Consider the following 21,691-nt stretch of genomic DNA (forward strand, 5'->3'; position numbering starts at 1 on the left):
TTTAAAATAATGATATTCAGTTTTGTTTGTATATAAAACTGTTTAAAGATTGATTTTGCCTAAAGTAAAAGTTTTGTTGTTGCTTTATGTGTATTTTTATAACCGTGCTAGGTGACCCAGACGGCCTGTCGCGACGTTCTTCAAGCGTCGATGCATTATGACATTTGTCACCCAAGACATGCCGGTCTAACTGTAGCTAACAATTAGGGTGCAGATTTTCAATCCCGTATAGATCTATACACAATTATCATGCTTTCCAACAGAGAATCTGGGAAACTTGATCTTGAGTTTGGAGAGAAAAGAAATGGTTTGATATTGAGAGAATTTATGAAGTGTGAATATATTATAACTGTGAATGGTTCTAATTCGTGTTTTATATGGGGGATAAGAGGAAAGGAAGTGACAGTGAGTTGATGTTTACATTGGTATGTGCGCTTATCACATTGTGAAGGCATTTTTGTAACAACGTAAATTTTAAAACAAAATTTTTCATTTTTAGAAAATTCAAAAACATCGTTTAATATTCCAAATTCATACGTGAACAATGTTATCAAAACAAAATACATCCCATGATCATAAAAACAGTTCCTCCGTCAGTGTGTACAATCACACCGGTACCTTCCCACGGTCCTTGCTAGTACCTGAAACACATAACACAACAACTATAAGCATAAATGCTTAGTGAGTTCCCCAAAATACTACTTACGCACATATGCCTTTCCAGGCCCTAACCTTCCGGTCCATGTGTCTCATGGGACTTCCGTCCCGTCTCGGTAAACCTTCCGGTCCTACCTGCGTCAACCTTACGGTCCACATCACAACGCCTTCCGGCCCATAACATATATGTCTTCTGGTCCATAACATAATGCCTTCCGGCCCATATCAAGCATAGCATACATAGCACATACAAATGATTAACTTATCATATACAATGCATATAACTCATAACATATCCGACCTTACGGTCACACAATAAAAACCCTTCCGGGTACAGTATAGTGAGAAAACTCACCTCGTGGAAATTCTAGAATCTCGTATACTTGCTAACTCCCAATCCCAACGACGACTCTACCTCGCCTAAACATAATAAATATCATTTTCATTAATAAAGACTTCCACAACTAGACTTTACCCCTTATCATCATTCCTCCAAGGGTAAAAGACCATTTTACCCTTTCTTGACTCAAAGTCTTCATGTTGACCAAAACCCTAAAAGTCAACAAAAGTCAACCTTTTGAGTACGCGGGGCGTACTGCTTGCTGTACACGGGGCGTACATCGCCAACCCATGGATCGGGGTTTCCACCTAGTACGCTGCGCGTACTGGGAGTTACGCCCAGCGTAACCATCAGACTTTAGCAAACATCATTTCTGGTCTTAATCGGTTAAGCCATTACTCTAACTTCTAGATCCGGCTTTATTTATGCATTTATACCAATAAAGTCGAGACCTTTAAGCCTTGGCATGGCTGTAAAGGCTCCAACACTTCTTAACATCATTCTATTCCAACTCAAGGACCTAGATCTCATGCATGGTGCAACATTCACGTCCAAGATATCAATTTTATGAGTCTACAACTCCAATAGACCAGAAATATGATGGATCTAAGCTTATGGAGACCATTTGCTCAAAAAGTCTCCACCTTTGGGACTAAAACCCTAGAAAATGGTACTTGAAGCATATTAGATGAACTAAATGTCAAGATACGAACTTTTTACCTTATAATGAAGCTTCAACCTTTGGAAAGCTCAGATCCACACTTGAACACCACTTCTAGCCTTCCCAATGAGCTCTTCTTCTCCTTTGCTACCTTGAAATGGCACCACCAAGCTTAGAATACTCACAAATGGCCTAATAACGAATGCACACTCTCTTTAGGGTTTCTTTATGAGGGATGGTGGCTGAGGAGTTGAGCCACACATTCCTTTTATAGCCCTCCGAATGAATTAGGGTTTTTAGGTCTGGACCAGTTACGCCGAGCGTAACCTTGGGTACGCCCAGCGTACCCGGGGGTGAACGCGTCCAAATGAAGCGCGCGAGTACGCGCAGCGTACTCCTTGTACGCCCAACGTACTCGCCTAACATGCAAACCCTAAATGGCAATATATCAAAGATGAAGGGTTAAATCGAAGGGTACCTGGATTTCGGGCTGTTACAATTTTCAACCAATCAAGTGGAACCATTTGACTAAAAAGGTGATGATTCGGCCCTAATAAGGGTGATTTCAGTCTAGGCATGACTGAAATCACCTTGTTCACACTCATAAAGTTGATTTTGGTCCTAATGGGCCTCAAACAAGGTGTTTTCGGTATTTTGGTTTCACCTTGAAGGTGATTTTGGTCCTAATGGGCCATAACCTAGGTGTTTTCGGTCATGGTGTGATTCCATGAAGGTGATTTCGATCCTATATGGCCGAAAACTCAAATACAATGGGCCTTAAAATCGTGAACCCTCCATACAAAGCATAATTCATGTCTTAAGACCTAACTATTTTATGTTTGTTGACTCCTTTGATTCCTTGCTAAGTTGTTGACTTTATTTGACTTTCAAAGGTTTATTCCAACATGGTTTTCAAAGTATGTTTATATATTAACTTATAAAAACATGCCCTCTTGGCTTTCAAAGTTCTATTGTATCAATGCTACGCTGTGAATTCACTTGCACATAGTTAACACTTAGACCTTGTTTATTCTAGAATTCTCCAGTTGTCACATCATCCCCCCGTTAGAGGGAATTTCGTCCTGAAATTAGTTTTAAAGTGGGCACTCATGAACTAAGGAAAAGATGTGGGTACTTTGGTTTCATTTGGTCTTCTCGTTCCCAGGTAAATTCAGGTCCTCGCTTGGCGTTCTAGCAGACCTTCATTATTGGTATACGGCTCTGTTTCGTTCTCTTGATCTCTCTATCCATGATTTCCACAGGTTCTTCTACAAATTGTAGACTCTCGTTTACTTCTATTTTAACGAGTGGGATTACAAGAGTCTCGTCAGATAGACACTTCTTTAGATTGGATACGTGGAAGGTGGGGTGTATGTTACTGAGTTTCTGTAGCAGTCGAAGTTTGTAAGCTACTGGGCCGATCCTAGCAAGGATCTTGAATGGTCCGACGTACCTTGAATTCAACTTCCCATGCTTTCATTAATGTATCATTCCCTTCCAGGGTGAGACCTTTAACAATACGCGGTCACCAACCTGAAACTCTAAGGGTTTGTGTCGCTTATCTGCATAGCTCTTTTATCGGTCTCGAGAAGCTTTTAGTCATTCATGGATTTGTATGATATTCTCCGTTGTTTCACGTATGATCTCGGGGCCGGTGATATTGCTGCCAGGTACTTGCCCCCTTGCTAGTTGCATGTCCCCACTTCAGCCTAGCATAGAGGTGATCTTCACTTGCGGCCATAGAGGGCTTCGAATGGAGCAACTTTGATGCTAGTGTGATAACTATTGCTGTATGAAAATTCGATGAGTGGTAAATGGGTATCCCATGCTTTACCAAAGTCTATCACACAAGCTCTCAACATATGTTCCAATGTTTGAATAGTTTTTTCACTTTGTCCGTCGGTTTGTGGGTGGTAGACTGTACTCATGTCGAGCCTGGTTCCTAAGGATTTTTGTAGAGTTTGCCAAAATCGCGAGGTAAACCTAATATCTCTATTTGAGATAATGGATATTGACACGCCATCCAGTCACACAATCTCTTTGATGTACATCCTTGTTAGCTTTTCCATCTTGTTTGTCTCTTTCATTGTTAGGAAGTGTGAGGACTTGGTTAACCTATCAACAATCACCCATAGGGTGTCAAGTCCACCCGTTGTCTTGGGAAACTTGGTTATGAAATCCATGGTTATCCATTCCCACTTCCACTTGGGTATCTCTGGTTGTTATAACAAGCCCGAGGGCTTCTGGCATTCTACCATGACCTTGGTGCAAGTCAGGCACTTGCCCACGTAGGTTGCGATTTCTGCCTTCATGTTTGGCCACCAATAAAATTTCTTAAGGTCCAAGTACATCTTTTCTGAACCAGGATGAACGGAGTATCTAGTCTTGTGAGCCTCGTTCATGACAACATCCCTGAATCCACCAAACCTCGGTGTGCAGATTCGATTCATGAGATAATGAGATCCATCATCATTGACTTCTAGGTTTTTATCCACCCCTCACAAGGCTTCACTTGCGATATTCTCAGGTGTTAAGGCTTCCAGTTGAGCCTCTTTAATATGCGTGGACTTCACTTGCGATATTCCTTTCGACTAAGGGCATCTGCTACTATGTTGTCTTTGCGAGGATGATAAGAAATTTCACATTCGTAGTTGCTTAGTAGTTCTACTCATCATCGTTGCATCATGTTAAGCTCCTTTTGATCGAAGATGTGGTGGAGACTCTTATGGTTATTGAAGATCGTGCTCTTTGTTCCGTAGAGATAGTGCCTCTAGATCTTCAACGCAAATACTACTGCTCCTAGCTCGAGGTCATGTGTGGTATAGTTGACCTCGTAAGTATTTAGCTTTCTCGAGGCATAGGAAATGACCTTTCCTCGTTGCATGAGAACACAACCGAAACCTTGTTTGGATGCATCACAGTAGACTACAAAGTCTTCTGTTCCCTATGGAAGAGACAAGATCGGTGCACTGCATAATGCTTGTTTTAGTGTTTGGAAGGCAGCCTCCTGCTTATCTTCCCAGTTGTAGGTCACTCCTTTATGAGTCAATAGCGATCTTGGAGAAGTTCTGTATGAATCTCCTGTAGTAGCCATCAAGACCTAAGAACTGACGAATCTCTGTTGGTGTACTTGGTGCTTTCCAGTCTTTAATTGATTTGATTTTGGAAGGGTCCACATGTATCCCTTCTTTGATGACCACGTGACCCAAGAAATCCACCTCTCGTATCCAAAATTCACATTTTGAAAACTTCGCGTATAGCTTCTCCATCCTCAATGTCTCCAAGATTTGTTGTAGGTGCTGACTGTGTTCTTCCTTACTTTGTGAATAGATCAGTATGTCATCTATGAATACAATCACAAATTTATCTAAGTAAGGTCTGGACACATGGTTCATCAGGTCCATGAACACCAAAGGTGCATTAGTCAATCCGAAGGGCATCACTACGAACTCGTAGTGACTGTAACGAGTCAAAAATTCCGTTTTGGAAACATCTTCCTCTTGGACTCGCAGTTGGTGATAACCCAATCGTAGATTGATCTTTTAGAAGTAGCGTTGTAACATCCGAAATTTCAGCGATATTATTGTGTAGGTTAATCTTGAGATTTCAAGGAGAAACTCGACGAGTTGAGGGTCCAACTCGCTGAGTCGAGTCGGGTTTCTCTCGTGAATTTAAGGAGTGGACTCGAAGAGTCTGAGGAGGGACTTTCCGAGTAGGTGCTGGGTAGCAAAACCCTAATTTACGGGGTTTGGGACCTATTTAAAGGCACTTATAGCTTCCTTACCCAGTTCCCATTAGTGTTTCCGTTCAGTGAGAGAAACGCTAAAGTGATTGGTGAACTAGAGAAGAATAAAAGGCTAATTGGAGGTCATTTCTTTGAAGAGAAGATCAAGGGTGTTGCAAGGATGTCAGAGGAGAGTTGGAGGATCAGTTTTTATCTTCATTGTAAGCTTCAGATCTGGTAGAAGCTCTTCCTTTCTTTATGTTTGAATAGATTTCCCTTGGTTATTAAGTTAGGGCTTGTATCACCATATTGATGGGGTTTTGGGTGCATCCAAACCCTTTTTCGAGTCAGGTGTAGATTTGGACCTTGTGAGGTCCAAAGAACCAGAAAGTAGGCAGCCATGAAAGAGTAGTTTGGGAGCTTTGCAGCTATGGAACTTCAATGGTGCCCAAATGGTGTATTGAGCAAAATACACCATGCATGAACCTCAAGTTCAGATCTTTACGTAACATTTGGGTAGTAGGAGGTTAGATCTATGAGTTTGGGCTTCAGATCTGACCTCAGATGGCTGAATGAGAGATCTATTGGAGCCAACTCGCTGAGTCCATGAGATGACTCAACGAGTCGTGGCGGGCTTGACTGAGTAGTCTTAACCCAGTGTTAGCTCACCGAGTTGGGAGTCAACTCGAAGAGCTGAGTGAGTCCTAGGTAGAATTTAGATGATGCGAGGGGACTCGACGAGTCGCAAGGGTGCACTCGACAAGTTGGGTCAAATGTGGACCGTTGACTTGAGTTTGACTTATGTTGACTTTGGGGTTTTGGTCTACATAAGTAATAGAGACCTTGGAGGGGTAAATTTGTCTTTTACCCACTTTAAAGAGTATTGATAAGAGATATTCTTCCTGTATGTTAGGAGGAGGCTAGTTTGAGATCCGAGCACAAGGTTATTTGCTCACCTGCTAGCCGAGGTGAGTCTTCTCACTATACTTTACCTTGAGTGGTAGTTATGTGTGACTATAATGTCTTATGTGCTTACATTGAGTATTATGCTATCCTGTTGTATGTGGTATGCTATGCATTATGTCTTTGTGATTTATGCTTTGCAGAGTTTATAGACCGGACCGAAGGGTCCAATGATCCGTGAGGCCGGAAGGCTCACAACCAGATCATACCGGAGGGTCCAACGAGCCAGACCGGATCGGAGGGTCCAATGAACTAGACTGGACCAGAGGGTCCAATGAGCTACGGGACTGGAGGGTCCCGCTGAGACACGTCGACCGGAGGGTTGAACCGAGTTATAGCCTCGAGTGATGTATGTGTTGTATGTGGTATTTTGGGGAACTCACTAAGCTTTGTGCTTACCGTGTTATGTGTTATGTGTTTCAGGTTTTTCTCAGGATCGCGGGACGGCACCGAATTGATTGTACACACCAGAGGAAGAGTTATGTTTTGAGGATCCTGGATTATTATTTAATTAAATATGGAGTTATGTTTTGTAATTTAAACAAAAATGAGATTTGTATGAAAAGTGTTATAAGATTTAAGTGATTTTAAATGAAAAATTTTGTTTGGAAAATTTTGGTGTTACAATTTGGTATAAGAGCCTTGGTTTGAGGGATTTGGATGCACCTTCGAGTAAATCTGGACTCAAACAGAGGATTTAAGAAAGAATTTAAAAAAAAAGGATTTTTCTAAAACGAGCAAGAGTTTCTAAGAGAAAACGTGAAGGATCAGTGTGTACAATTAGCTAGAGCCCGAACGGTGATTTCCTAAAATACCCTTACTTTTGTGTTATGAGATATTCTATGAGATATTATGGATGCTAGAGATAGGCTTGGTATTTCATATTTTAGGACTAGAGTGGCCTGATTTGTGATGCCTTAGCATATGAGTTGATGTTATCTGTGATGTGCTTTCAAGTATGTGTTGAGTAAGAGTATCCAGCAGGAATCCTTTTTGAGAGGGATTTGAGGAGAAGAGTAATCTAGGAGAGATACCTAGATGAGCATTAAGGATTCTTCTGAGGAGGTAGTCGGATGCCCACGCGGGGCGGAGACACTTGAGTTCGGTGATATCTTTCGAGTATGAGGAGAGCAAGTCGGACAATAACCTAGAGAGGTTTTATGTGCTAGTAGAGGTTATCCGATGTCCGAATGCTTCCTGCTTCGTGCTTTGTGGAACTCTCGATGATGGGAGTCAGCTACTAAGTCAATGTGTCGATATTCAGGAGGTAGATGGCTAGAATCATTAGTAGTTCCTCAACAGCTGATGTCAAAGGAGTGTTAGAACCTAGGAAGGGCCTAGGGGGTGACCATGGTCAAATGAGTACGCTGACATAGTAGAGCATTTCTCTGGGGAGTGAGCATGCATATCGAGATTGGCGGTCGAGAAGGTTGAGCAGCTACTTAGGAACTCTGGAATAGTTCGTGTGGAAAGTATGGGTAGATGTGGCAGGTAGTATGGGCTCGTACTACTGAAAGCATAAGACCCATACTTGATGCATGGAGTATACTAGGGGTTTTGAGTAGCAGATTGAGAAGTGATGTCATGGTTCGAGTACCATGCATTGTAGTAGATTGAGGAGTGATTTCATGGTTCGAGTACCATGCATTGTAGCAGAATTGAGGAGTGATATCATGGTTCGAGTACCATGATTCGTAACAGATAATGCTTGGGGTTCTCCAGTTATCCAATCATGATTGATTTGGTAGAGGTCAGATGCGATAGAGTATGGGGCTAAAGAGCCAGGTTGAACTTGTTTCATCAGAGTATACCTTGAGAAGGTATTTGAGTTAGTTCTGAGTGATTTTGGTGAGATGTCAGTTGGAGACGCAAGACTCAGGGATGAGTAAGGATGGTGTTTGCGGCTTGAGTTGAGCAATCAGTCGATAGTGGAAATGTCACCATATGTGACCTGAGAGGTGCTAATTCCGTTTCATGTGGGAAACATAAGAGGTGTTGAAATTTCAGTTTCTGAGTTGGGGTAAACCCTGTGGGGTAGCCTTGATGGCGATCTTCCACCGGAGTATCTGGCAGTATGTTTGCCGCGAGGTGATGTTATATCATGGGCAGGTTGTTACTGGGAATTGAGATGGTCAAGGACCAGGATACACCCTACTTGAGTATAGTAGGGCATGGGTTAGCTGAAGCGACGAATGATCAAGAGGAGTACATCAGGGCGATGACTTTTATGGTCTATGATGGGTATTGAGTGTGGGAATGAAGTCTCTCCTTTTGTGATGATCCATGTGATGGAACGTTGGTTGAGAAGTCGAGGATGAGGAGTATGATGACTCATTAGTTCCGAACTGAGAGTCAAGGTTATTACTGGTCTATTGAGATTTTTGGTAGAGGAATGGTATGAGATTCTAAACGACTAGAGGTAGTCACGATGAGCAGTTTTTGAGGATTTCACCCAAGATTAGGAGTATTGGAGTTGCTTGATCCTTATCGGGAGATCATCAAGCATTGTGTAGCACCTTCCAAGAGTAGGTGCGAAGTTGTTACTGAAAATAGTCTGTGGGATAGATTATTTGTGCGCTAAATGGTGATGGTTTGAACCCTAAGTGGGGGAGAACCGAGTATTTCATTAAGGGAGTCGGGAGTTGTTCAAACGTTAGAGATCTGGATTTAGAAATCTACGGTACAGATTCCGGAGACCAGGGTTATTGGTGGTTGAAGCAAGGTGCAGAGTGTGATAATGCATGTTGTGCTTGTTTGAGAACAGATGAGTATTTCCACGGAAAGTGACCGTTGGTCGGAGACCTAGTGGTGGTTAGGAATTCTTCAAGGTTATTATGATGAGCTCGAAGTGGTTGGCTCGTAAGATTAGTCCGGCAACGTAGAGAATTCTGGTTCGGTGTATGGACCGTGAGATGCAATTTGGAAAGGGGTAGAAGTTGGCTAGGCAGCGACTTCAGGGTCGTTATGAGTATTCTAGAACTGAGTTATAAGCAATATAGAAGGAATCTTTAGATGTCGTCATCATGTTCTGAGTCATTGTCGATTCTTTCGTGTTTCAGTCGAGAGTTGGGATACTTCGAGTTGCGCTTGGTGTGAAATGAAGATTAGTTATGAGATTCTGAGGGAATGCATTGATGTATCTGTGTATGATGCCGTAGTCTGAGACCAGTGGTTGAGGCAGGAAATTGTGATGTTTAGTAGTGGTGTTCAGAGGAATCCATGTATAATACCCTAAATCCCGAATTAGTTTTAGAGTCTTGGGTCTCTGACGTCAAGTGGTGTATCGAGTATCTACGATTCCAGTGGGAGTCCTTTGGGTTTTGTCATCAAGAGGGATTATTTAAGAATGAGGATTGCAGCGGGGGGAGGTTTTTTGGTTATGGCGGTCGTCGTCAGAAATAGTGATGCTATGGGGAGCCGTAGTACTTACTAGTCAGAGGGTGTTGTGATGCTACGGGGAGCCATAGTACTCACTAGTCAGAGGGTGTTGTGATGCTACGGGGAGCCGTAGTACTCACTAGTAAGAGGATGTTGTGATGCTACGGGGAGCCGTAGTACTCAATAGTCAGAGGGTGTTGTGATGCTATGGGGATCCGTAGTACTCACTAGCCAGAGGTTGTTGTGATGCTATGGGGAACCATAGTACTGACTAGTTAGAGAGTGTTGTGATGCTACGGGGAGCCGTAGTACTCACTAGTCAGAGGGAGGTTGTTGCGATGCTATGGGGATCCATAGTACTCTCTAGTCGGCGAGAGTTGGTTATGAGGAAGTACTATTTGATCAGAGCACGACGCAGAGGAATTTTAGGATTGGGGTAGCCCTAATTTATGAGTTTTTGGGAGCCTGGTGGTAGGACCAGGGGTGAGGATGGGATCTCCTCAATGATCGAGAATCGTTGTATTTTGAGTGAGGTGTGGACATCGCAATCTAAAGGAATTGGATATGTGAGTTACACATGGGATGCGGGTCATGAGTCACGATTTGAGTGATTCTTTGGGATGAGTGGTGGCCGGACTCTCAAGTTTGAGTTTAGCTTTAGTGGTGCATTGAGTAGGCGAGATGAGACTTCGGATTTTGAGGTGGGTCCCATTTTGAGGAGTATTGTTGGTCATCAGATGTTTTAGACCAGAGTAGGTCAGTTCGTTGGTGCGGGAGGTACCGCGAGGTGCGTGTATATAGGGAATAGTGTTTGTTAGAGGTCGAGGGTGAAACAATTAGTGGGCCTGTGGTATCTGTTGGGGTAAAGAGAGCTTCGTGACTTATGTGTCACTGGGCCGAGATAGTTGTTGTGAGGAGGAAGTCAGTGAGACATTTCGGGACATGTTATGAGTGACCTTTGGAGGTTCAACGATGGAGTCAGGAGTTGACATGGTGCTCAGTATTGAAAAGGGATATGAGAAGCGAAGCTGGAGCTTATGATTGTGATGTCCGAGGACACTTCTGAGCGAGCATGGTTATTCTCTTGTGTCCGAGGGCAGAGTGTTGAGGATTCTTTGTTCATATGGGTTTTGATAGCAGTTTAGTGGAGGTGCCCTGGTGCGGTGTGAACCCTTCCATTTCTTGGGGCGTGATTCGGATCTTTGAGCATGTTTGGTATGAGTGAGCGCTAGCCGATTGTTGGATTTGGTCTTGTGAGAATCAAAGGATCAGTGAGTTGTCAGGGTTGATATTTGGGGAGTGAATATCATGGTGATCGATTGAGTAGGCGGTCTGGCGGCGGGTCAGGCCACTAGAGTTTTTAGATTTTGGTAAGGAGTATATTAGCAGCAGAAGGGTTGGTTTAGTTATGGAATTGGGAGTTTCTGTGTGGTTTCAGTTTTCCATGGAAGAAAATTTCGGTGTCGTATGAAATCCTTTCGGTGGTGCCTTTCGGGTGGTTGAATTTAATCTATGTGTGGTTAAGGGGTGATTTCGAGGGCAAAATCTAATCCAAGTGGGGGAGAATTGTAACATCCGAAATTTTAGAGATATTATTGTGTAGGTTAATCTTGAGATTTCAAGGAGAAACTCGACGAGTTGAGGGTTCAGTTCGCTGAGTCGAGTCGGTTTTCTCTCGTGAATTTGAGGAGTGGAATCGACGAGTCTGAGGAGGGACTCGTAGAGTAGGTGTTGGGTAGAGAAACCCTAATTTTCGGGGTTTGGGACCTATTTAAAGGCACTTATAGCCTCCTTGGCCCCTTCCTATCAGTGTCTTCGTTCCTTGAGAGAAACCCTAGAGTGACTGGTGAACTAGAGAAGAAAAAGGCTAAATGGAGGTCATTTCTTTGAAAAGAAGATCAAGGGTGTTGCAAGGATCTCAGAGGACAGTTGGAGGATCAGTTTTATCTTTATTGCATGCTTCAGATCTGGTACAAGCTCCTCCCTTTTTTGTGTTTGAACAGATTTCCATTGGTTGTTAATTTAGGGCTTGTATCACCATATTGATGGGGTTTTGGGTGCATCCAAACCCTTTTTCGAGTCAGGTGTAGATGTGGACCTTGTGAGGTCCAGAGAACCAGAAAGTAGGCAGCCGTGAAAGAGTAGTTTGGGAGCTTTGCAGCTATGGAACTTCAATGGTGCCCAAATGGTGTATTGAGCAAAATACACTATGCATGAGCCACAAGTTCAGATCTTTACGTGACATTTGGGTAGTAGGAGGTTAGATCTATGAGTTTGGGCTTCAGATCTGACCTCAGATTGCTGAATGAGAGATCTGTTGGAGCCAACTCGCCGAGTCCATGAGACGACTCGGCAAGTCATAGCAGGTTTGACCGAGTAGTCTTTACCCAGTGTTAGCTCACCGAGTTGGGGGTCAACTCGAAGAGCTGAGTGAGTCCTAGGTAGAATTCAAATGATGTGTGGGGACTTGGCGAGTCGCAAGGGTGCACTCGACGAGTTGGGTCAAATGTGGACCGTTGAGTTGAGTTTGACTTATGTTGACTTTGGGGTTTTGGTCAACATAAGTAATAGAGACCTTGGAGGGGTAAAATGGTCTTTTACCCACTTTAAAGAGTAGTGATAAGAGATATTCTTCCTGTATGTTAGGAGGAGGCTATTTCGACATCCGAGCGTGAGGTTATTTTCTAAGCTGCTAGCCGAGGTGAGTCTTCTCACTATACTTTACCTTGAGTGGTAGTTATGTGTGACTGGAAGGTCTTATGTTCTTACATTGAGTATTACGCTATCCTGTTGTATGTGGTATGCTATGCATTATGTCTTTTTGATTTATGCTATGCGGAGTTTATAGACCGGATCGAAGGGTCCAACGATCCGTGAGGCCGGAAGGCTCACAACCAGACCAGAACGGAGGGTCCAAAGCGCTAGACCGAACCGGAGGGTCCAACGAGCATTGGGAATGGAGGGTCCCACTGAGACACATCGACCGGAGGGTCGAACTGAGTTATAGCCTCTAGTGGCGTATGTGTTATATGTGGTATTTTGGGGAACTCACTAAGCTTCGTGCTTACCGTGTTATGTGTTATGTGTTTCAGGTTTTTCTCAGGATCATAGGACGACACCGGCTTGATTGTACACACCACAGGAAGAGTTATGTTTTGAGGATCCTGAATTATTATTTAATTAAATATGGAGTTATGTTTGTAATTTAAACAAAAATGAGATTTTTATGAAAAGTGTTACAAGATTTAAGTGATTTTAAATGAAAATGTTGTTTGGAAAATTTTGGTGTTACAAGCATGCTCCCTGAAGTTGGTCGAATAGGTCGTCGATTCGGGGTAGGGGATATCAGTTTTTGATGGAGAGTTTGTTCAACTCCCGATAGTCAATGCACATGGGAAAAGATCCGTATTTCTTCTTAACGAATAGAACTGGTGCTTCCTAATGTGAGAAGCTTGGTCAGATAAATCCTTTGCTCAACAGTTTGTTTAGTTGACTGGACAATTCCTGCATTTCAACCGGAGCGAATCGATAAGGTGGCTTGGCTATGGGGGTGGCTATAGGAATTAAGTGGATTCTGAATTCGACTTGTCACACAGGTGGTACTCCCGGAAGGTCTTATGGGAATACATTAAGAAAATTACGGACTTTGGGGATATCTTTGATATCTTTCACTTCCTTTGTTCTGTCAACACCGTGTTCTAGAAATGTCTGGTACTTCTTGCGTAGATAATTCTGATCCTTGATGCAAGAAATGATTTGGAGGTTCGCACTAAGTTTGTCACCATATACAACAAGAGTTTCGTTATTTGGGGGATTGAGTCGGACGACTTTTTCGTAAGATAAGATATCAACATGGTGGGGAATCAACCAATCCACGCCAATGATAGTGTCAAAACTCCTTATTGTATCAGGCATTAAACCGATTTGAAAGGAATGGTTGTTTAGAGTTAGAGTGCACCCTATGTACACGTCTTTAGTGCTTTCAGTTTTACCATTTACCATTTCGACCGTGAATATTTCGTTAAGTGTTTGAGGTTTTTGGTTGAGTAAATGTTTAAACTTATGACACACAAAACTCCTCTCCGCACCGCTATTGAATAGTATGCATGCATATGTGTTATTGAGAAGGAACGTACCGGTAACCACCGTGGGGTCCCAAATGGCCTCCTCGTGCCTTATTGCCAAAACCCTTCTGGTGTTCCCAGTGTTTCTGTTATTGGCTTTTGGACAATCTTTTATGAGATTCCCTACTTCCGTGCATCCATAGCACGTTTGGCTCATCCATACACTTGTGATTGGGATTGCTTGTTGGTTTGGCGCCTTGCAAAAATGGGCGGTGTGACCCTTCCTGCTGCAGTTTCTACATTGCATTTCCCGACATGCTACCGTGTGGTGGAAATTACACTTGGTAAACTTCTGACATATTGTCTTATTGGTGCTGGGTTTGCAGGGATAGTGGCGGCATGGAATGCCACCATTTGTTGTCTCTTGGAAGACTCTTGCATTGGCTGGCCCTTCCTCTTGTTCCATCGTTTTATTTTGTTGCCATTCCCTTTTATTTGTTCAGAGAGGGCTGTCATAAAGTCCTGGTGGACTCCCTGATCTACAAGAATTTGTGCCAAGCATTTGGCACTGTCAAAGGTAGTGGGGTTTGAGGATATTGTGTTTCCTTGGATTTAGGGGGATAGTCCCCAGAAGTAGCATTCAATCTTCTTGCTTTCCAAGGTAACCATCCCGGGGCATAGCACCTCTAGGTCACTAAATATGGCAGTATAGGTTGTGATGTCAAAGTCTTTCATTGTGAGGTTCCAGAGCACTTGGTCCAGTTTTTGTACCTCGCCTCTCGGGCAGTATTCTGCTAACATCATAACCTTCAAGTCTTCCCAGTTTATCGAGTTAGATACCGGGAGGGTTAGAGATTTCACGTGCCCATTCCACCAGGTAAGATCCCTGTCAGCAAAAGTGCAGGCCACAAATTTTACCATGCTCTCCCCCGGACATGCACATATTTCAAATACAAACTCCATATTCTCGAACCATCTTGTTAGGGCACCGGCGCCCATGTTACCGTAGAATGTCTTGGGTTTGCAGTTCGAGAAGTCTTTGTAAGTGCATACTCTCACATGAACATGGCTTTCGCCTTGAGTAGAACTATTTATACCACCTCCTGACCCATTGGTACTTATTTGTGCCATGGCTGCGGTCACGACGACTGTTACATCAGCCTGAAAGACAATAGAATTGTTGGGGTGCAAAGTTATCCATGTATGACTTTGTAAATCGGTTGACTTTGTAGACCCACTTGCATGTGGTGCTTTAGTCTTTTGACTTATGAGATAGAGAGTGAGAGATACATGTAAACACCTCTATAAAGGTAGGTTTATTCCACATGTAGAGGTGTGCTTGAGAGGTGTAAAAGTTGAGTGTGTAAGTGTGTGTTATTTATGTAGATTTAGATCTAGATCCTTTTTTGTAACACCATACATATTCGAATAAATCTCTTAAAAACCGAAATCACCGCGTTCATTGTGTGTTCTTTAATTCCGCATGTCAAACCAATGTTCATAAATCACCACATTTGGTATCAGAGTAGGTCTTCGAAGATCAACATGGATTTTTGAAGAACGATTCTCGGTTTGGAAAAATTTGTCACAATTGGAGTATTTTTGGTGAGTCTCTGTCTATGATCGCTCTTAATCTTGTTGAATTGTGTGTTACTTTCCTGAATTTTGATCGGTTTGTTTCGTTGGATCTAATCCATTTTTACCCCATTGTTGATCCAACATATTTTTTTTTTTAAGATCAAATCAGAAAAATCAAAATCAAATATGAAATCTTGTAATGTTCACTGTTCATTTGATCCAAAAACTAGCTCAATTCACGTGATTCATATATTTGAGCCCATACATATTTGTTTTTGATCCGATATCTTTGATGGAGTCCACATGTCATCAAATGTGATTTAATTTTAAAAACCGGTATTCTTTGTTTGATATGAACATACACATTTATCAGTTGTACCATCGATTCCATATGTCTCAGTTTTTAATTGTGTTGTTATTGCGTCTTTGTTTTCTTCTCATCATTCCTAAAAATCAATTAGTTTTGATTGTTAATTTGAACTTGTGAATCGATTTATATAGTGTGTTCCATCACAAAATCGATTATGATTAAGTTATAGCCAAGAAATCGAAAATTGGATTTTTGATTTGGATGAATATGGTCAAGAACAACATGGATATGATGATGAACAACGAACATATTTTGATCTAAAATTGGACCTTAGAATCATCAATTTCATGTTTATGGTTCTTTGACTTTGAAAAGTCAAACTGTGAAATATTCAAATCCGATTTTCTGGAGTTGATTTGTTGAATTGGAGGTTGAAATCAGTTGATACAAGTTGAACAGAGGCTATGAATGTCGAAATCATACTTGATTTGGTGTTTAATTTCGAAAATCTCAACTCAGATGTCGATGTCGACTTGTGAAGATGTTGAGTTTCATATTCGATGAATTAGAGTCTCTCTTTGAAGGTGTTGGTTCATGATCGACAAGAACAAATATGGAGTCGGATTCTTTTGATTTCGAAAATTTGATGGTATTTGTGTTGAAGAATGAAAAGCGAAGTATGATTTTGAAGTTGACATGAGAAAGTCAATGTTGAACACAACAATGACGGGAGATAATGAAATCGATATTAAATGTGTTCATCGAGATGTCAATTTATGAAAGTGTGTCAAGTTATTTAAGAATGAATCGAAGAGGTTTTGATTTCGATTTTGGAAGTTACTCATTTGGGGTCGATTGACGAACAGATGGTCGATGCAGTTGAGTTACAAGCAAATGGGTGTAGTAATCGGCTATTGAACAGTGAGTAGTGATGTGCGAAGACTTGAATGTTGAGTAATGAAAAATTGATGTTATTAGAAGTCGATTGTTTCGAAGGCTTGATAAAGATGAATGGATTCAAAATTGATGGGTCTGACAGTCGCCTATGCTAGGAATGATGGTTGAAAATTCGTGAATGGAAAAGCCAGGTTTTGATGATTTTGGGTTAGTGTTTGAAAAAACGAAGGTTTTGGTGTTATGAATGAAAGCTAGCAAGTTAATGTCGATGTATGGGGAAGGCTATGAACTCGTCTTTTGATGTCGATGATTTTGGGAAAGCCTGTATTAACGAAATGTCGATTTAGTGGGTAAATGTAAATGGTTCAGACGAGTTCAGAGGCTTCGCATGCCTTCAATTTCGTTAATCTGAATGAAAATTTTCGTTAAAAGGGTGCTCAAAACTTTTGTTAAAAAGGATGAAAAGTTTCGTTCAAATGGTGCGTATAATTTCGTTAAAATGAGTTGGGCAAGAAGAAACTCGGAATTTTCGAAAATGGTCCCTAAAGTTTCGACAATTTGACACATTTTAAAATTTTCGACATTTGGGAAATTTTTCGTTAGTTTTGAAGAAAGGAGGAAGAATTGTCGAAATTAGTCCCTGAGGTTTTGAAAAGTTGACGGTTCATAACCAATTTCAAAAAAGGATTAATTTTGCTGAGAAATTGAAGAATGTTCATTTTTGGCCCCTGCAGTTTGTGAGAATTAACATTTTCTACCCAACTTTGCAAACCGGGGAGAATTTTGCATATTTAGTTGTTTTGGTGCACCGGGTCACTGCAGAATTTTGAAATTGACAATTTCTACCCATTTTTAAGAAATTTTGTCAAAGGCGGTTCGTGAACGAAGCTAAAAATTGAAAGGTTTTTGATTTTCCGGATTGAAGCACAAAGTTTTTGGCACATGTTAAGGGGGAGCTTTGACATGAAAAATTACGAATAGAGCACGTTCTTTTTCCTTGAAGGTTTTATAATCAAATTTCGATTATAAAAATGGGGAGAAATTTATATGGAAATTCGACGTTGAATTTTTCATATTATGCGACCTTGAAGACCGATGTGACCTTGAATTTTTGAACTTTATGAAATGATGCGATTGGAGATTCGAAAGTGATTTCGGTTTGAAATGGGTTTGGTTTTATTGAAGATTTTTGGGATGTGTTTTTATACTCAACTTTTGGATGATTTATTGGAGTTTGGGATGCTCTTAATCATTCGTTGATGGTCGGTTCATATGGTCTCACATCCTAGAGCCCAAATTGAAGAATCACGGAAGAATTAAAGATTTGAAGTTTATTTCAACATGTGTCACCCTTGAGGCTCGGATCGTGTAGTTGCTCGATTTTGGAAGATTTGAAGTGGGTCATCCATTCCTAACTTTAAGGGGGAGAATGTTGGGGTGCAAATTTATCCATGTATGACTTTGTAAATGGGTTGACTTTTGTAGACCCACTTGCATGTGGTGCTTTATCCTTTTGACTTATTAGATAGAGAGTGAGAGAGAGAGAGACATGTACACACATCTATATAAGGTGGGTTTATTCCACATGTAGAGGTGTGCTTGAGAGGTGTCAAAGTTGAGTGTGTAAGTTGTGTTATTTATGTAGATTTAGATCTAGATCCTTTTTTGTAACACCATAAATATTCGAATAGATCTCTTAAACACCGCAATCACTGTGTTCATTGTGTGTTCTTTAATTCCGCATGCCAAACCAATGTTCATAAATCACTACAAGAATCCATCGGTGGAGGTGGTGGCAGTGGGGGTGGTGGTGTTTTAGTAGTGTTGACACATCTAGGATTTCTTCTTGGTGGCATGCTTCTGCCATAAGTTCAAAGGTAAAGTGGTGATAAGTCTTTAATAATGGTTATGTAAAGTCTTAGTGATATACGTATTGTGTCCCAACTTTATTGTATTTGTAAGCTATTCATAAAATAGGAAATCTACTATAATAATAAGTAAACGATTTCATAACAATTTATGAATTTAATGGTAATATTCAATGAAATAAAATGCATGCGAATTTCATTGATATTATATTTCGATACATGGTTCTGGAAAATTGACCTTGATAAAGGTCTTAGAGTACATCAATGTAATGGAAATTTTTTGACAACATTCTAACCCCTGAATAGTGTAATTACTTATGTGTATGGTCAAGCCTACATACAAGAGAAAGTAGCACCAACACTTACTCGAAATACTAAGTCTATATCATAACATGAGTAGTATAATAACTACTCATGGCGCATGGTATCCTGTGAGCCTTGGGATGAAGTCATGAAGGTTTGCATCTCCTTCACTCGGTGGTCAGCCTCAATGACATGCCTCTCCATTATAGCCTGACGTTCCTGAAACTCTCTCATCTCATCCTGAGTCATGGTGACTTCCTTCTGAAGTGCCTCAGTGTGATCCCGTGTTTGATCATGATCTTCTTCTAAACAACGAAGATGGACAGTAGTGACTTCGACGGTAGCACCAACGTCCATGATCTGATTGGTTGATGCCCTTGCATGTTCGCCTTGGTGGGTGATGCAACGAACCATGACAGGGAGAGCCCTGTCTGCTGAGCCCCCTTTGTCGAGGTTGCAGAATCCTCGTTCCATATCGTAGGGTGGGCGCTGACCCTACTCCTAGCTCAATCTCTTCAGATCCACAACCCATCAAGGGGACGGGCCCTAAAAGCTGCGTCGTGGGATTTGGATGATGTGTGGTGGGTTGTAAACTTCTGGTTCTGAGTCGGTGTCTTCTTCGAATTCTTCATCGTGATCTTCTTCTAAAACTTCTTCAGGATCTTCCTCTGGGTCTTCCTCGATCCAACCGCCGTTTCCATGGTTAGGGAAGTAAGGATCTTCGGGTATGAAAAATCATGCCATAAAGCCTATGCGACAATAGGGGTAAAAAACATAGAAAGAATCAAAGTGTGTAGTTATATAGCATCATAAAATACTCCTATAGTATTTTAAGTTTGTATGTTAGAGTATTCTTTGTATGGTTTTTTGGTAAGTTTTAGATTCGTTATTCACTATGACCATTCCTCGGCATATGTTAGTCACATCCTAGACAAACATAGTTGATCAGGCTATATCCATCCCATACCTGATTACATACCCCGAGACTTACTCGTGGTGTTCAACTTATCTTATTACTTTTTTTTTTTTTGTTACCGCTATGACTCTCTACTAGTATGTTTGTATGCACTCATGTTTTCGTGATTCTTGATCCATTCCTGGCCCTTCTATATTTTACCTTGTGTATACAAGTCATATATAATCAAGATTGAATAGTCCGTTGAATAAGTGAGTTTACCTTATATCCGCATCCAAACAAGGAAAAGGAAGTAAAGCGAAACCACAAATTCTAAGTCTATAAAATATTTATTATATACCACCCTAATATATACACTTAGCAAGCATATATTACCAGTATGAGTCCTTAATGTACTTGTATTTTTGTAAACCTTGATCCATTCCTGGTCCTTCTATATTTGCCTTGTGTATACAAGTCATATATAATCTAGATCGAATAGTAAGTCGAATAAGTGACTTTACCTTATATCCACATCCAAAGAAGGAAAAGGAAGTAATGTGAAACCACAAATTCTAAGTCTATAAAATCTTTATTATATATAAACCTAACGCATACACTTAGCAAGCATATATTTACCGGTAAGGGTCCTTGATGTATTTGTACGAAAATGATATGTCAGAGAGTTTTAGTTCCTTTGCATTTATAATTTGTATATCTTATGTGGTTTGATATTGTCACACCCTGAAAATCAAAGGCGGAAACATTTCCGGGATGGACTACCACGTTGTGTATCAAATCCAATGTACATAGTAATCACAGTAAACAAACATTACATTACATATATATGAAAGTTTACATTTGTTTCAAAAGTAAAGTTATACAAGATATACATATGCATCATATTAACAAAAGTTGAGGCGAGTCTTCCACGCACTCCGTCTTCACCAAAAGAGATCACCGGGTACCTGTCTAACTTGGACCTGAGAATACAAGCGGTTTGAAAATCAGCATAAAGCTGGTGAGTTCATAAGCGGTGTTGTTTTATGAAAATGTATCGGTTTCCTTTAGTTTCCGAAAAGGTTTGTTATCCAAGAAAATCCCATATTTTCTTATGTGAAGTTGGTTTAGTTATCATTTGTTACCAATTCGATTACGTGTTGTGTTTTACCCCAGGAAAATCCCATATTTTCCTAATTGTAAGATCAGTTATATATCACAAAGTATAGTTTAATACACAAACTATATGATGAAAATCTTGGGATCACTATCCCGAAAGAGATATAAGATAGTTTGACACGTATGAAAGTACAGGTTTAAGATCATGGGATTACCATCCCGGACTAGACACGAGATAATTTGATATATATGGAAATATAGATTGAAAACCATGGGATCACTATCCCGGACAAGATATAGATTTAGACCATGGGGCTATCATCCTGTACTTAATATAGATTGAATTCATGGGATTACTATCCTGTAATAGATATAGTTAAAGACCATGGAGAAAAACATCCCGTACAAGTTATAGATACAAAACCATGGGATCACTATCCCGTATAAGATATAGATACAAAACCATGGGATCACTATCCCGTATAAGATATAGATTCTAAACCCAAGCTGTGAATAAACTAATATTAATACATGTTGTGAGTCGGGTAACCATATTAATACGACAACGAGACCTCCTTGACGTTTGTCAGACGTCGAAACGATATCCAGAAATTTGTCACCCCAGGCGTGCCCGCCTAACTGTAGCTAACAGTTAAGGTGTGGGATTGTCAGTCCCGAATAGATCTATTCACAAATTCCGCGCTCTCCCTCTAGGAGACTCTGTTTACACTTCCGGGGAGGATTTACTGATCATCCATAAAGGGTAGTGACTATCTCACAAACTAGTACTAACTATTCACTGGGTTTCCATACGATATCGACATACAAAAGGTTATGAAACATAGTACAGTGAACATAGATACATACAATGAAATTATCTGACAATACATTCAAATGATACGGAGATAAACTGAATCAGACATAGTTTATCTAA

This window comes from Lactuca saligna, chromosome 5 (assembly GCF_052625555.1).
Source record: "Lactuca saligna cultivar CGN05327 chromosome 5, ASM5262555v1, whole genome shotgun sequence".
NCBI lineage: Eukaryota > Viridiplantae > Streptophyta > Magnoliopsida > Asterales > Asteraceae > Lactuca > Lactuca saligna.